Source organism: Lampris incognitus, chromosome 7 (genome assembly GCF_029633865.1).
Source record: "Lampris incognitus isolate fLamInc1 chromosome 7, fLamInc1.hap2, whole genome shotgun sequence".
Taxonomy (NCBI): domain Eukaryota; kingdom Metazoa; phylum Chordata; class Actinopteri; order Lampriformes; family Lampridae; genus Lampris; species Lampris incognitus.
In genome coordinates, this window is record NC_079217.1 from 18,394,605 (window position 1) to 18,411,781 (window position 17,177).

Consider the following 17,177-nt stretch of genomic DNA (forward strand, 5'->3'; position numbering starts at 1 on the left):
TATTCATTCTCTAGTGAGTGGCAGAATTTTAGAGTTGGCCCATGTGGCAACAACAGGGAGAAAGAAGCAAATGGATAATGATGTCACACCATTGCGCACACGACTCAGAATTGAAAATACATCTGCTCTTATGTTCATCAAAATGGTTGGCCCTCCTCTTGAGTCTTGGAACCCAACAAAAAATGTGAAAAAGTGGGTACTTACCAGAAGGTCTGTTGACCATTTAGCATGTAGAAAATGGCCTCTTATCACACAGGGTTCAAAATATCAGCCCCTTTGGGATCTGATAAACTAAGAGTAAGTATATCCTGGCGTGTTGTGATCTAGTAACTAGCATTAGCCTATGTGGCGTTCTGTAGAATGAATTTAACCACCTATCCAGAAGTTTAAGCATATTTTCTCTAAAGGGCCATCCACACCAAGAAGTATAACTATAATGATAACTATAATGATAACAATGTGAGCATCCACACTGATGAACGATAACGTTCTGTAAACAGTGGCGCCAAGCACTTGCTGTATGCTCAGCTGTGTCGGCAGCTTAGGAAAATGGATATTAATGGATAAAATGTATATTGATGACCTGTTACTGCTGTATGTTGCGCAGAGAAAGAAAAAGAAAACCAGAAGGGTATGGGTTCATAAAATTCTTCAAAGACGAGAGGAGTTAGGAGAATCCAACACTCTTAAGAGTTGTCGTTTTTTTGAAGACAATTTTTATTCATACTTTCGTATGAGTCAATGTCAATTTGATGGTATCCTTGCGATCGTCAATGAGGACATCATTAAAGATCAAATAAGCCCTTTGAATTCGGATGGATTTTCATGAGCTGTTTGTGTTTTTATCTTTCATCAAAGTGATCCCAACGATATCGTTCGCCACTGTTGTCGTTACAGTTGTGATGTGGACTCCACTATCCACTTGAGTTATAATAATTTTTAAAACAATGTATTTATAGTTATGGTTATAGCTATCTTTCTAGTGTGGATGACCCTTAAGTGCACATGGAAAAAAAGGTTTTCTACAATATTGTTTGTGTAAAATGTAGATATAGGGTAGATATAATTATGGCTGTAATAGTGGTAAACATTGTTAGTGGGTGAGAACATTGTAATCCTTTGAGTGAAACACATCTGTTGTGTAGTGTATTGTTTTTTGGTATTTTGTATTGTGTTATTCAGAATTCAGTGTTGAGATGGTCTAACTGTTTATGAACAGAATATTGATGCACTTCACTAAATGTGAAGTCAAATAAGAGTCAGACTTGCAGCATTCATACATTCTTTCAAAGAACCGAGACACAGTCTATTGTAATTTACCCTGGTCGGATAAGGTGAGCGCTCAAAAACAAAACTTTATGAATTATGCAATAGAGAATTGAATGATGACTTAGAATTGTGTTTTGTCAAGAATACTCAACTCTAAAAGTCCTTCTGCTACTTATAAAGCAGCACTAAACTCCACCGTCTCTGCTGCCGTCAAGCATGCACATTCATTCCAACCCTGGTCAATCAGGGCCCCACCACATAACAAATCCCAATTTAACCTCTGAAGGTTATAGTCAAAATGTTGGATCAGGGAAATGGGGATGTATGAATGACAGGAGTGCCTCTATAACGCACGTCTGTAGATGGTGAATATTTCCATGAGAGTTGCTATTCACCCCTCAAACAAAAGCAAACAATTGAGTGCCATCACTGACAACGTATTCATTCTTTGGACTGGATCAAATTGAGTAAATGTCCAGGTAGGCTAGGACCAATTTGGCCATTAATTTATTGTGACTGCAACAAAAAAAGACTATGATAGATGGGATTTAAAGAGAATAGACCAAACAAGGAATGTAAAGGAATATAAATACAAGGAAGATGCAGACGACAGGAAGAAATGGAAATGGATGAACCGCTGTGGCGACCCCTAACGGGAGCAGCTGGAAATGGTAGTAGTAGTAGACCAAACAAGGAATATAAAGTAATTTTTATTTCTGTTACATTTAGACCAACTTTATGGATTACGGTATGGCTTACATTCACATCACCGCTGATTGTAAGGCAGCTTAAACAGATGTCTTTACTATTGTTCCTGTAAATGTAAATCATGTATAGCAGCATTCCATAAGGATAAATAAACACAGATAGAGGTTCATGTTTAGGCACAAAGGCAGTAAAGGGATTTAAATTGGTCTTGAGAAATAGTTATACCAGAAGTTATTTATAAATATGTATTTTTGTCTTTGTTTAAGTGTTTTAGCGGCTGCAGTATTCTCTCCAGTGAGCTGACTTATTCTCTTATGCCCAAAGGAGGGCACTAGTGCTCTATATGAGATTTGTCCTGTTATCCTATCTATCTATCTATCTATCTATCTATCTATCTATCTATCTATCTATCTATCTATCTATCTATCTATCTATCTATCTATCTATCTATCTATCTATCTATCTATCTATCTATCTATCTATCTATCTATCTATCTATCTATCTATCTATCTATCTATCCTGTTTGTTTGTTTGTCTGTCTGTCCATCTATCGAGGTTTTATTTTTCAAGTTAAAGCACACATAATCTTTAATAACGTGACCATTATCAAAGTCATTGCAGAATGTAGGCTTTTTTCTATTTGAATTTTATGTCTGTTAAAACACTGGCACATTTCCTCCCTTAATCTTGATATTCCCTTTCTATTTTATGCCTCGTACCAAAACAAAATTGTGTTGGATACTTTTATACTATCTGTTGGATTTAAAGTAGTTTAAAATAATGACATTTGTTGCTGATGATGCGTCAAGTGCCGTGCCGATATGAGAGCTAGTAGTAGGCTACAACTGATGCTTACACTAAAAAGATGGATACTTTTGTAAAAAAAAAAATTGATTGGTTCTCAATAAGCCAAAGCACATCGAAAGGGATTTACGTGTCATAACTATTCACTGCTAGTCTTAAATGGACAATACAATTACTTGGTGTCCTCCTTGGTTTTAGCATGGCCAGTTGCTGCCTTGAGAAGACAAGGTGTAGGTACCAGGAGAAAAATCAAAATTTTCTGCCCATATTCCCAGGCTAATTTTTTTTTTAAAATAGCGATTATACAATACTCAATCCAAATTTGAAATATAGGCTATTTTAGATCAACATACATATTTTTACCTGTAGGGGGTGGTCTGGAGTTCTGTTGTTGTTTTTTTTGTTCTAGGCCCCTCTTAACGCCGTCTGAAGGACAGGAGAACACGAGTGCTTCACCTTTATTTATTCATTTATTTATTTACCTTTCATTGACCTTGACACTGGCAGCCCATTTCATCTCTGATATTGCAACTTAAGGTCATACTTTGAAGCTTAAAAAAGCCCCTTCTTTTTAGCTAGCTGGCTTCACTTAGCATACTGCATATCCAGAGGCTATTTCAAAATGAACCCAAATATGTGCAGAATAATGTGAAAATTAAAAGAAAACGGCGATGAGCTTGGCAGTTTATCTTAATGTGATTTAAATAAATTGGAATTAGTTGCAGTAACTTCCTTGCAATGGATTACATATCTTGATCGATTTTTGATATCTTGATATTTTGATTAGCTCCTAGCAGTTTGATATTAGTGAGTAATTAATTTCAAGTGTCTGCTATTAAGACCTGATCAATAAGAGACGGTGCCATAGCCGAATACACGATCAACACTGCTTAGCAAGTTCAAACATGTCTGTGTTCTTTAGCTGTTGTTATTGGTTTATTGACTGAGAGAATGAGAAAACAAACAACTGCCCTGGCACCATTATTGCTTTCCCCTCCTCCTCACTGTGCACTTGATGTTGGCTTAGCGTTAGGGAAGAACAATACGCCTCACACATCTGTGTTTGCACAGGAGCAGGTGGACAGACGCTAGTCTTCTATCACACATAAACAGTTTGTCACTCGTACCCTCTTTCAGGGGTGGTGGGGGCTTAAGGTTGATGAACAGTGCACTGTGTTTGTCTGGCCCTTTCCATTTCGCTCCAGACGGGCTGAGGTGCTGCTGTCCCATTGCAGGTTGTGGCAGTGGGGGCAGTTGAGCTGGAGTTAATGACTAAGCTTTGTTCAGTGCTTGGTCTCGTGTCAAGATGGACCCAGCTGGACAATAGCTGGGGTTATAGGTCACAGGAGACCCAGGGCTAGAGGGCTAATGAGTCAGTGTGGAGCTAAGAGGGCCAGGTCAACATGGTCTGCAGTTGCAGACTCAGATGGCTTTGACATGGAGGTGGGCATTTTTCTATTTTTCCTTGATTTAAAAAAAAAATCACAACAGAGTCACCACATCACAGTAAATCAGTCAGCTTTTTGGAATGATTTTAGCCTCTGAGTAAATTTATATGTGTGACTGTCAGCCTTGCTTTAACCTTCTAATTGAAAGGCAACTGTGATAAAGCTCTTTTCTGAAGGTCAAGGTTGACAGCCTTGAAGCCAATCTGGTTGTTTCAGTGGTTAGTTTTGATGACTGTCATTTTTCCCTCCCTAACGTCTTTCATTGGTGAAACCAGGACAGAGGAGGTTGCTCTTGATGAAGCCTGCTGTGGCATTGACCTCTCATCTCAGTATTGACCTAATCTTTCCCACGACCTCTGACTTTTTGGGTCAGTCTGCAGCCGTCTGGACCTTAAGCCCAATTCTCTTTTCCTTCTCGCTTCTCTGCCCATCCACTGTTACCACCCTTCTGACAGCCAGGTTTTTGCACCAACTGTGTACAGGATTACATCGCTGTCTTATAGCACAATCAAGGAGCTTGAGGTTTGGGCACCATTTTTGTTTTACTTTTGCTATTTTATATGCACAAATGAATAGATTTGAAACTCATTCAATGTGTGATATCGAGAGTATTAGTAGTGTTAGCTTGACATTTTCCGTCCCAACCTCAAATTGTTACACTTGACGCTAATCGGTAGCACAACTTTGATTTTCAATTCATTGCATTATATGTGCATGCATGCTTTCATATGTGCACTTGTCCAAGATGCTAGCATGCATTTGTGAAGCACTTGTCCAAATAGGGCATAACAGATGTCTAGGGAACTTTCTTTCTTGTTTTCTCTCACTTTCTCCCTCTGAACTGATTGCCCTCATTCCATAGCCTGGTTTTGATACATGCCATCATGAATAGTATGCTGGAGAGAATCTGGGTCAGTGGGGGGAGTCTGGAGATAGCACAGACATTAGGCTGGGTGGCTGAAGAAATACATTTTGCACATGGTATAGAGAATTATAAAAAATACTACCACTGCCATTTTAATCGTGATAGATTTCATTTATTAGGAATTGCTGAGATGTCAGTACGTATATTTGTGTGTGTTTGTCCACATGGAAAGGTAATTGAGGGCAAACCTAGCTGTCTTCTCAGGATGTAAATATGAAGGCACGAAAGTAGAGATGCTGTTTTAGTCTCACCCAGACGTGCGCATTTTGAAGGTAGTGTTTTGTGCACATTTCTGTACTGATATTTTATTTATATCCTGACACTTTGATTGACATGTTTGTCAAATTTTTAATCTAGGACTGATCCCAACCTACAATAAACATATCCTTGTGAATGATAACGTTTGCAGATATGCTGCAAGTTATTTTCTACCGTCACTTTCTAATAGCATAACAAGCTTATGATCAAAATAATAATATTTCCCAGAGTCAAAGTTCCACAAAACTTTAAATGTAATCTTACTTTCCTGTCAATCTTATTGTCCACCTGCTTGCATTGGCTTCTGTCTGTTTTCCCATTTGTCTGCCTTCCTCCCTTTCTGCTTGCCTGCCTGCCTCTCTGTATTTCTGTCCGGATGCCTGTCTGTCGATCGGACTGTCGTTCTACCGCCTGTCTGCCCTCTAGTGTGAGGGGGTTGGGTTATGAGTTCAAGTGGGCGTATTCCACAGTGGACTTTGGTCAAGCAGCATTCCTGATTCCTGCTCCATTGAGATCTATGGAGCGAAAGAGAGTGAGCGAATGAGGGAGCGAGAGAGAGAGAGAGAAAACGGAAAGCTGGGAACAAGAAAGGAAGTAAAAGTGTCTGCCTCTCAGCTGTGGGCATGCTCAGTAGAGTCTGCCCTGCAGCCTGAAATCCAGCCTCCAAAATTTGAACAGAAGGGAGGCGAGGTGACTGAGCAGAGTTTTTGTTGCTGTTCTCTCTGTCTCTCTATTTCTCTCTATCTCCCTTCTCTCTCTCTCGCTCTATCTCCCTCTTCGGTCTCTCTCTTTATCTCTCTCTCAAGTCTCTATTTCTCTCTCCATCTCGTTTCTCTCTCGCTCTCTCTCGCTCCCCCCCCCCCTCCGAATCTCTGTCATGCTCATCTCATGACACCGTTCTCTCCCATCTTATTTTTTTTTTCTTCTCTCCAGTGTGGAGTGATTGCTATGGAAGAGGAGGACAACTGGTCAAACATAGAGAGGAAGGAGGTCAAGAAAAGAAGAGAAGGAAGAGAAAAAATAGACAAGAAAGATTCCTTCTCTCCCCTATCCTTCTCTCACCGTTTTCTACCATCCTTACCTCAAAAATAACGGAGGGAAAGTAACTTCAAAAGACAGTCAGGAGGGACCTGGGGTGTGAAATCTGAGAAGAGAAGCGAGATGAGAGAGGGAGACCTGCTCCTGTGTGTGCTATGCCGTCCAGGTTAGTACTAACTAAGAGGGTAGGCTGTTGGGGGTGGGGGGGTGGGGGGCGGCAAACAACTTTTCACTCTTTTACTAACTGCTTTTTGTGTCATAAAAGGTTTACTGTGACTTTCATTTGAAAATGAAGCGGCACCATGACTCTTTCTCCTCATTCTTAAAAAGGGGGGTTTATCGGCTAGAATGCATAACAAGACAGGACTGGCTCACCGTGTTCACCACAGAATGGTGTGATTGGTTTTACCTCTTGTATACCGAACTACCGCAGCTCCAGCTGGGATTTATCAGCTCAACATATGGGACTGTTTTGTTGCTCAGTTCAGAGGTTTGTGTACACGTGTTGAGGGAAGACAATCTCACAGCTCAGAGGTGGAGCGTTTTTTTTCCTTCCCTTGACTCCAGCCACGTGGTTGAGATCAGGGAGAAATCACTGAATCACTGAAACGTAGCCCAGGAGATCTCTCTCTCTCTCTCTCTCTCTCTCTCTCTCTCTCTCTCTCTCTCTCTCTCTCTCGCTCTCTCTCTCTCTCTCTCTCTCTCTCTCTCTCTCTCTCTCTCTCTCTCTCTCTCTCTCTCTCTCTCTCTTTCTCTCTCTCTGTCATGTGAAACATGCTGCTGAGATATACAGTAAAACATTTTTCTTTTGCTTAGGTGTGGTCAAGGAGAAATTTTTAAAATGCTGCTGGTTAATGTACTGTGCAAATAATACAGCAGTGTTTCTACATCATAGAGTCTGAAAGCAGAATACATTTTGTAAAGCTCCTAGTGTATGATGACCAGAACTTTGCTCTTTATTTTTCCTCACTCTTTTGCTGTTTAGGTTAAATTGCACATTAGATATCTCACTATATCAGTTTGTGCCAGTGTCAATTGATGAGAATACTAAGATGATGAAAATGCTTTGGCTTCCACAGTGACAATATTGGGTCTGCCAGGCAGCTCACCTGTCTGGGCTGTCCTCCGTCTTTGGCAGCCCTGAGGCCCTATCCCATTAGCTTCCCAGCATGCCTCGCTACTGTCAATGTGGTGTCAGCAGTGACCTCCCAGGAGACTTCCTGTTGACAAGTTTATTATTTCTTGGCAGTGGAACTAGGGCACATTAGTGCCTGTATAGCAATATAGGGTAGAGGGGAGAGACAGTGAGACAAAGACATGTTTTTGTGTTGACTGAAGGCTTTTTGGTGCTCCTATAGTATTCTATATATGCAAAGTTGGAAATTTAAAATCCCTTGCACGTATGCACACACACACACACACACACACACACACACACACACACACACACACACACACACACAGAGTGTTTGTAGTAGTATGCTTTATATGCAAAGTTGGAAACTTAAAATTCCTTGCACGCATACATGTATACACACACACACACACACACACACACACAAACTTTCTCCCTCTCTCTGAATCCCTTTCTTTGTATCCTTTTGTGACCTTATGCTTTAATTTCTTTCCGTTCCCTTTTCATTCCCCTGCTTTAGTAAGTAATGGCTAGACTTAATTATCCTGGACAAAATCTAACCACAGTTTTTAATGGAAAACATCCTAATTCTTGTTAATTTATGTTCTGATCCGGTAAAGCACATTAAAAGGCTACGGAAATGGGCAAAGGATATGTTTGAAAAATGCATGTTAGCTCACCAAAATAGCAGGCTGTAAGAAGCTGAATTTATGGAGATAACATGTATTCATCTGATGTCAGTGTCACAAGCATTCTTCCCCTTCTGCACGGCTGTGGAGATGCAGAGACGAGCAGTGTTGTAATGTGTGATTACGACAGTCTCTTGTTTTGGTCAGCTCTGGCATACCAGACATAACTGAGCCTACCCACCTAATCCCATTGCTGCAATATGGCAATACATATTTTTAGTGGAATTTCCCTCAATTTCCCAGTTTGTTATCCTGGGAAATTGGTATTATTTTTGCATAACCATTTACTAGCTCATCTATAAATAGTGCTGTATGTATGTACAGAAGTTCTAATGCTAGATTAGACTTTGCACCAAGAATCCCCTTCCCTTGCTAATATACGAATTCTTTACTATTTACAATAATTTGGTATGTGGTGGGAGATACAGTCAGATGCAATACTCATGTCTCCTATAACATATTGTGGTTCCACAGGATGGAAGATGAGAGCGATACAGTTTTCATAGAGCTCACTGTATCAAAACCATTAGGAATTCAGTTAGCAAAAAGTTTGAGGTGTTGTCAAGATGTTTTCTGTCTTTCTTAGAGAGTGGGTTCCCAAGCCTCCCTCTCCTGGTCCTTCCCCTGATGGCCCAGGCTCCATGATTTGTCAAGCAGTAGGTGTCCATGTTTTCTGAGGGGCCGTGAACTTGTTACCTCTCCCAGCTTCTCTGCTTGAAAGACACATTTTTCATTTCTTGTCACTCCCCTCTCCCTCTCTCTCTTCACTCTTCCCAGGACCACTGGTGTATTGAATGATTGCGCTGTATTCAGTGTGACTGGGTCAACATTGTAGGTGTGAATGGAAATATGAAATCTGGTGTCACCACCCCCCTCAACAAACACACACACACACACACACACCTCCTTGCCTTCTCTGATGGGGAGATTGGTCACTGTAGGAGCAATGGCCCCTCTGGCCTCTTGTTACCATGACAACTCTTAACAATGACACCGCATCCATAGTATTATATCTACAGTGGTCCAGCTGGCTCCCATGTTTGTGGAGCTCTGTCTGTAGGGCTCTGTCCCTCTTCATTGTCCTGGGACCTCTGTATCAGGGCTGGTTAAACTGGCACACATTCAAAATGGCAACCTCCAGGGGCTTTTATTCGTCTACCAGAATTCAATCACCCCCCCCCCCCGTCTCCTTCTGTCTTTCGGCTGAGTTGTTCAGAGTTTAATGAGGGAAGGGGGATAAAGGGAAGCTTATGGTTTGCCAGTGATGGAGAGGCTGCCTTTTTGTTTTTGTCAAAAGAGAAGCGCAGCCAGTGTTTGTGAGAAATGAGAGTTTTTACCAGAGGGGAAGGTAATTGAGATGTCTGAGAAAGAGCCAGAGTCTGGAAGAAGAGGGGTCATTAAGATGTCAGAAAAAATACATCTCGTCAAATATTTTGTGTTTTAGATACTTTGAGGAGGGGGATGAGTTTAAATAAGCTGAAATTTTTTTGGCATGCAGCTGCACCGTGTTAAAAGGTATCACCTTCTTTCAGGTGTTATGGTTATCAAACATTAATGCACTTATTTAACCAAAGGCATTAAATACCTCTGTGCCGCTACACCTCCAACGCCGTGCATCATTTTAATGACTGTGCAGGATTATCCCCTTATATAACTGAGTGTGGGTGTTTGGAGACGGCTCCTGACAGTGTAGGAGTGCAACAGAGGAGACTGGAGGAACACTTCACTGACACTGGATGACGTGCTGTTGTGAGGTTTTGCACAGGTCAAATTCCGTACTATGTGTCAGCTGTCAGAGAGCGTTTGGTTTACTCGCAAAACACTCATCAACAGGGACATAAGGCTTCTCTTGTCTGACATCAAAAATGACGCTGAGAGTTGAGAGGTGGGAAGGTTCAGCTGGCTCACATGCGCATAAACGCAGACGCACACCATCCAACTGCAAGCACATGAATGTGCAAACACGCATGCACACTGAAACACACAGAAAGGTTGCAACCCACCACACTGTCGCTGAGGTCAGTGTTGGTCTCTTTCCCTGGGTGCTGTTTGTTTGCTTTCCCTCGAGACGTTGCACGAGCCAACTGCTGTGGAAAAGCAGTTTTTGGAAAAATGACAAGTCCTGGTTCAGAAGGCCATGTGCTCAGTGCTTAAGGCATTGTGATCTTGGGTTTTATGAGGCAAATTGGATTTTGACAGATTACTATTATGCTTCACTATATAGACCAAGCCATTTTTTGCAGTTGCATGCCGTGTACAATGATACTCCAATGTTGTTGAAGCAATAAGTTTCAAATTCATGTCTCCCTTGAAAAAGAGATTCTTAACCCCAATGGGACTCTCCTGGTTAAATAAAGTAATAAAAAAAACAAAAAAACAAAACTACAGACCAGTGGCATGTAAATTGCCATAACCTTTACTTTTACTGAAAGGGGAATGATTTATCACTTTAACTGTGCAGATTATGGCAGGGAAAGTATGTCCATATAATTGTTGTTTTGTTTTTTTTTGTTTTTTTTTTTATATGGGAGACCACTGCACTCCCACTTCAGACCAGAGCTCTGGAGGTGAAAAGTGTATGAGCTCTGACTGTTCACCATTTTTTTTTTTTTTTTTGCAATTCACTTTCCTTCTCTGTCCATTTTCTCTGTCTGTCTTTCTCTTCTCAGCCTCCAGGCTCTCTTCACCCTCTCATCTCCCCCTTTCTTATGGTGGGGGTGGGAGTCACAGGTTGACAGACTCGCAGGTTTCCTCATTACACTGTGTCTGAGCCAGCAGAGATTTATAGAGATGATAAAAGCAGTCTGGAGGGCAATAATGACCATGGTCCCTGGTGCTTAGGAAGGAGGAGGGAGCCGTGTCTGGCTCTCACGGCTGCTCTGCCTGCCTCTTGCTGTCTAAACCGAGTTTTGCCTTGTGAACGGTGAAAAGATAAAATGTCAACTACCATGGCAGCCTAATGATCTGAAATGTTTTCAACTCGTATATATTTTCTTTTCAATATCTTAAAAAAAAAACAGCCTCTGTTTGTTTATATCCAAATCCGTTAATATGATGTCATCCCAGCCTAATCATCATCCATGGCATTTGAACTATTCAGAGAGAAAATAGAGAAATAACTGGAAAAAGAAACTAACAATAGAGGGACAGAGGAAGAGGGAGAGAGAGAGATAAGGGTGGTGGTGGTGGGGGGGGGGGGTTGACAGAATTGAGAGGACAAAGGTGGTAGTATTTTTGTTCATGATCCTGTCTGGCAGACCAGAGATAATAAAACCATATTGTCTGTTCTCAGTGTTGCCGGTCCTGTCTGTAAAATCTACTTCTTGTCTGTCCGTATCGCTCGTCATCACAATAGGCCCAATCTCATACTGAAGAATAACTTAAAAAGCAGCTTCTACCTACATTCATCTTGTTTATGCATGCCACAGAATGAGCCTTTTGTCCTACTGTCTTCTTCACTCTAGGTACAATTGATACTAAAGATGATAAACAATAAAAGACATACACTGTATATTGGTGGTTGTTTGCACATTTACTTTATTGTACAGTTTTTTTTTCAACCATTGCCTTTAATCTTCATTCACTTTTTTATTATCGATAACTTGCCAACAGGCCCATCCCCACAGATCCCCAAGCTAGCTTGCTCTCTCTCTCTCTCTCTGTCTGTCTGTCTCTCTCTCTCTCCCTTTCTCTCTCTGTCTGTCTTTGTCTGAGGCCAGGGGGCAGAGAGCATGCCCTTTTCTTCCTGAGCCTCGAGACAGGTCAGAGAGTACGCTGACTGTTTCCATTCCGTCCTTCCCTTCTTTCCTCAGCACCCCCACTCTCCCCATTTCATTTCCATCCTACTCTCCCCCTGACCCACTCCTTCGTTTATCTCCCCTCCACCTGCTCCCTGTCGCTCTCTGTGCCTCACACCCTGCCCTCCCTTCCACCCTTCTGCCGCTCTTCGTCGTTCACCCCCTCAACTCTGACACATTTGCCGGTCTTTGCCAGTTGATGGTGGCTGTAAAGCTGAAATCTGGGGTTTTTCTTCATCAATAAATTGTTGTTTTATCCATCTGGACCATGGAGTCTGGTTACATAATGCCAACAGGCATCTTTACCATGGTTGGAGACACTCTACATAACTCTTGTTGAAATGTTTGATTGGGTAGGTGGTGCAGTGACAAACACACTCCTACTCAAACAGGAAAAAAAAAGGTTGAAATGAGATGATGATGTGGTGATGTCTCTGTTGGACAGGTTATCTACCAATTCTATAACCAATATCACAGTAAAACAATGCTCCCATATAATTTGATGTAATTTGAAAAAACAACTAGAATGCCTGTGTTAGCGTTGGTCCAAGGATGCCATTTTTGCAATGGTGGGAACTGTTTACTGCTGAGCTGATGGTGCACGAGTGACAATGTCTGTTACACCTTGTTTGTCATTGTCATTGCTAGGGAGAGGGACAGATAGGGGAAATCACAGAATTCGTCTTTAAATGCAGCACATGTTTTTTGTTTTTGTGAACCAAAAACACCGCAGGACACAACACCTTTCAATTTTAGAAGATGTATGTTGATGACTATGACATCTCTGCCTCCAGCAGAGCATGAGCAGACAGTAATGAACCATCTGTATGGCATATGAAGAACTCAGGGTTGCCCAGCACTGTTGTTCCCATGACTGAGGGAATGTACAATTTACCAAGCTAATCTGGTCTTGAACTTGAGTTATTTTATTAGTACTCACCTTAGTGCTGCGTCGCCATTTCTCCATTTTGAGTAAAGTAGAATATTGTAGAATGTTAAACAAGTTAGACAGTAATAAGATAATTGGTGTTTTCAAGAGAAAAAAAAAGATAACTGGTTGAAAAGCTTGTTTTTTTGACTGACCTGCAAACCATCAAAGAGGCCCTCCCTCCTTGACTTCTCCTATGATTTTGTACTGGCAGTGTCTATGATGAATGATGCTTTGGGGTCTTTGCCAAGGGCAGTGAATGTTTTTGGCAGGGTGGCCTAGTGGTTAGAAAGACCCCCACCCCCTTATTCAACTTGCCTCCCTCCCCCAGGCCTCTCCTGCACTTTGAGCCCCTTAGAAAAACAGAACAGGCACACTTATGTGTGCTTCAGAATGACATGTGAAGAAACAAATTCGTAGTTACACTGTGAGCAGCGCAGGAGTTTGGCGATTTAAAATGAATCATTTTTGACAAACCTTCTCTTTTGCTCCCTCTTCACTCTCGGTTTCATTTTTCCTGGGGCCATTCATATGTAAATAGGGGTCAGAGGATGAGGGGGTTCTCACGTTCAACGTGGAACTGGGCCCTTTGTGCGGCCACGGTTCAAACTGCTGTGACAGAGGCCAGAGGTGAAATTGAAATCAGTTGAAATTCCCCAGTGAGTCTGGCCTTGGGCTGGGCTAGGCTTGGCTTGGTGTCTGGTGCTGGCCACCACGTTTTGTACAGGGCTTGCTCTGGGGTGTTGGTTAACCACGGACTTGACAAGCTTGGGGCCGAGCCTTGGCCTCAGTTTGATTAGTGATTATGGTGTCCAGAAGGATAGGGGAGTTACACCGTCTCTAGGGTATAATGGCTTCGATATTGAGCGATTTTTAGGACTTGTTTTATGTAGATTTTGGCTTTTAAGCCACCTAATCGTTTACATGAGAAAAGACTCGTCTGCTAAATGGAGGAATAGCGATTTGCTTTGCTTGTAATTTAGATCTCATGGCCTTGTCAGTTGTGGGTTGGACTTCCAGACTGCTCTACCATACCCCTGCAATCATGGGCAGTTTTCTTATTTTAAAATTGTGCCTCCCTATGCAGGTCCAGTTTGTTATCCTTTTCACCCGTGTTTGAAAAAGACAAATTATATGTGAAATTTCCAGAACAGGTAATTGTGCAAGGGCAATCTGAAAGCGAAAGCTGTGGGAAGATAGATTCCTAGTAATTTTTTGAATGTCCCTGTTGAGGTTAAAGCTTGGCGTCGGCTTTCATACTTTGTCTCTAACCTTGAGTAGTGGTAAGTTCATTTTCCCCTCTGGGAGACAGCAATTGCATCCTTGGGGCCTCGCAAATTATCTGGTATTTGTTTAAGAAAGAGAAGACAATATGTTTTTTGTGTAATGTGATTGTTGTTGGAAAGTCAAACAAATTAAAAGTCATCTCATAAAATGAATGAAATAGCAGTATCCTGGTACCAGAAGCATGCGATTCAAACCTTAACAGGGGCGTGCATATTTCATAAGCAGTCATTGATTATCCTGTTTCAGGAACGTCACAGAAATGAGAAGTTAAGTTTTTTTTGGAGCTGCTTTCCTCTGCCTGCCTGCGGCAGTAGTGCCGGGGAACAGAAGAGGGCTATTTGAAGCTAGACTAATGTTTTTCAAGGCCTCAGAGAGAACTGGAACATGCTCTCTGATGATAAAAGGAAAACAGGTTGTTGCAAAATTCATAGATGTGTTACATAAATATGTCAAATATAAAGGCTTATTTCTTCGTGAAGAGAGTAGCGTTGTAGGGAAAATTCATTAGGAAGGATAACTCCTTTCCTACAACATGCACTAATAAGTGTTGGGGGGGGGGTCGAAACAAAGTTCTGCCATAGTAGGAGTTTGTGTCTCCTACAGGGGCAGCCTATGCTATCTATCATTCAACTTTATTTACCTTTGCACCACCACGTAGCCCAGCAGCCACTCATTTCAGTCCTTGCAGAAAGAAAAAGTACCACTTTTAATGACCACATTTACAAAACGGCCGGGCAGTAATTTAGTAATATTGTTTATCATCTTTCAATGGTGTGGTATCGGGAGGAAGTTCGGATAGTTTCATATCGTGATACACAATTTTGCTGTCTTAAGTTAATGATAACAAGAATGTATTAGCTAAAATGTCCCACAGAAATGAGGTCTGAAATATGTGATGGAGTATTATTCGAAAACTACAGTAGGTTTGGTTTGATATTATAATTCACATTACAAAACAGTTTAATGTGATGAACTTCAGTTGGATTCTTGGTAGTTTTAGATATGTGAGGAGCTATAGCTACATATATGTATATATATATATATATATATATATATATGTGTGTGTGTGTGTGTGTGTGTGTGTGTGTGTGTGTGTGTGTGTGTGTGTGTGTGTGTATGTGGTGCAAAATTCCCAATGATTATGAAGATGAAACATTTTCCATATCACCCAGCACTACACATGCTACTATAACAAGAACTTATTAGTTTTCACACTTTCCAAGTGAGACAAGCACACACACACACACACACACACACACACACACACACACACACACACACACACACACACACACACACACACACACACACACACACACACACACAATGCCATAACGATGCACCCATCGATGAGATCATAATGCAGGGTTGCGTTCAGTCTGGGGCTGTCTTTGGAGCTTAATGCCTTGCTGGAGGGCACTTTGACAGTGAGTCCATGGTGGTGCCATTTCTATGCTAATTTGGCCTTCTTTTATTTCCATCTGCCGGGGTTCTTGTAAGTGGTCTTTGGGTTGTGTGTCTTGCTCTCTACGACTTGGCCGGCCTGCCACTCCAAAGGTAAACCAGCAGTATTGTTAGAAATAATTAATCCACCCTGTATTACCAAGACGGTGGTGGTGGGCTAAGTAGGCTGGAGAGCCCGAAGGCTAAATCACTGTGATGTATTGTCTGAGCCAGGCACCATCTCCCAACGGCTGAGTACTGATCTCCCAGGACCTGTGCTGCGACGTCAAAGGCCTGACGAGGAGAGATTGATTTACTTATTCTTCATCCCTTTTTTTCTTCTTTTTTCCGCAGTGTTTCTCCATGAATACTGGCAGAGTGCCGAGCACCGCAGATGATGTTTATTTTGTCATTGGGTGTGAGCGCCGAACGTGTCAGAAAAGTGGGGCTTTGGTATGAATGTGCTCTCTATTCTCCTCTCTGCTGCTCCTCGGGACACTGCTCCCTCTATCTCCTGATCTTTCAGCGGACCCTACAGGACATGGGCCACACAGCTCTGGAAGGCTGTATTTGATTCAAAACAAGTGAATTAGTCCCTTCACAATATTACAATTGTCCTTCATTTTCAAAAGACAAAAAAAAAAGGAAAGAAAGTCAAGTGTGTTTCATAAGCGAAAAGACGGTGGGGGCGCCACATTGACGTGGCTCCTCCGCATCACGTGACCAAATTTACCTTTTGTTCAAAGTCGCTCTTCTTTGTACCTTTATCAGCAATTCGTGTGTTTGCGTGCCTGGCAGACAGATGATGGACAGCTGGGAATGCGAGGTGAAAAGATTTGAGAAACGGAGATGGAGTGTGGTATGACGAGACGCAACGAGGGAAGCTAAGATAGATTGATTGATTGAAGTGGCAACAAGGAGAATTGTGTGAGGAGAGACAGAAAAAAAAGGGAGACATGTTCCAAGCTCCACTGCCACCCTCTGACCGGCCGCAGACCATTCCAAAGATTATTTATAGATGTAAAAATGGCTGCTCCTCACCACACTCTATTGCCCTGTGTGACAGGTAATTATTTTGGTGGAGAAGCTCCAGTAGCCCTCCATGAAGTCTCCCTGTTAACCTGACACTTCCACCCTTCTCAGGGGGCTTTCTGTTCCCTGCTGCCCCAGAAAAGTGAAAAGAATGTGGGGCGGCCATGCTGTTATGTGTGAGGGGGCCTGGGAGCCTAGATCCAAGAGCCCGGGTACCAACTCTCGCATTTTTAGCAGTGGGAGGACAGAGGTGGGAGGTTGAGGGATTTGGTAGTGACAGGCAACGTTTTGGAGAGAGCGGTTTCTAAGGATGGGCACCCAGACCAACTCCCTCTCGTAAAGGATTTTGCCAATCAGATATCCCAAGGTTGTGTCGGAGAGGAAATAAACTTTTAGAACAATGTAAGGTAATAAA

General features: G+C 42.0%; 1 long non-coding RNA gene across 2 annotated transcripts in view; it reads left to right on the forward strand.

The window, feature by feature from the left end:
* The first annotated feature begins 5,963 nt into the window (after positions 1–5,963).
* LOC130116123 (uncharacterized) overlaps positions 5,964–17,177 on the forward strand; it is an 84,748-nt gene continuing 73,534 nt past the window's right edge. Inside the window, exons 1-2 of one of the 2 annotated variants that reach the window (XR_008810538.1) lie at positions 5,964–6,103; positions 6,347–6,617. This is a non-coding gene — a long non-coding RNA (uncharacterized LOC130116123). The other variant, XR_008810537.1, reaches the window with a different exon arrangement.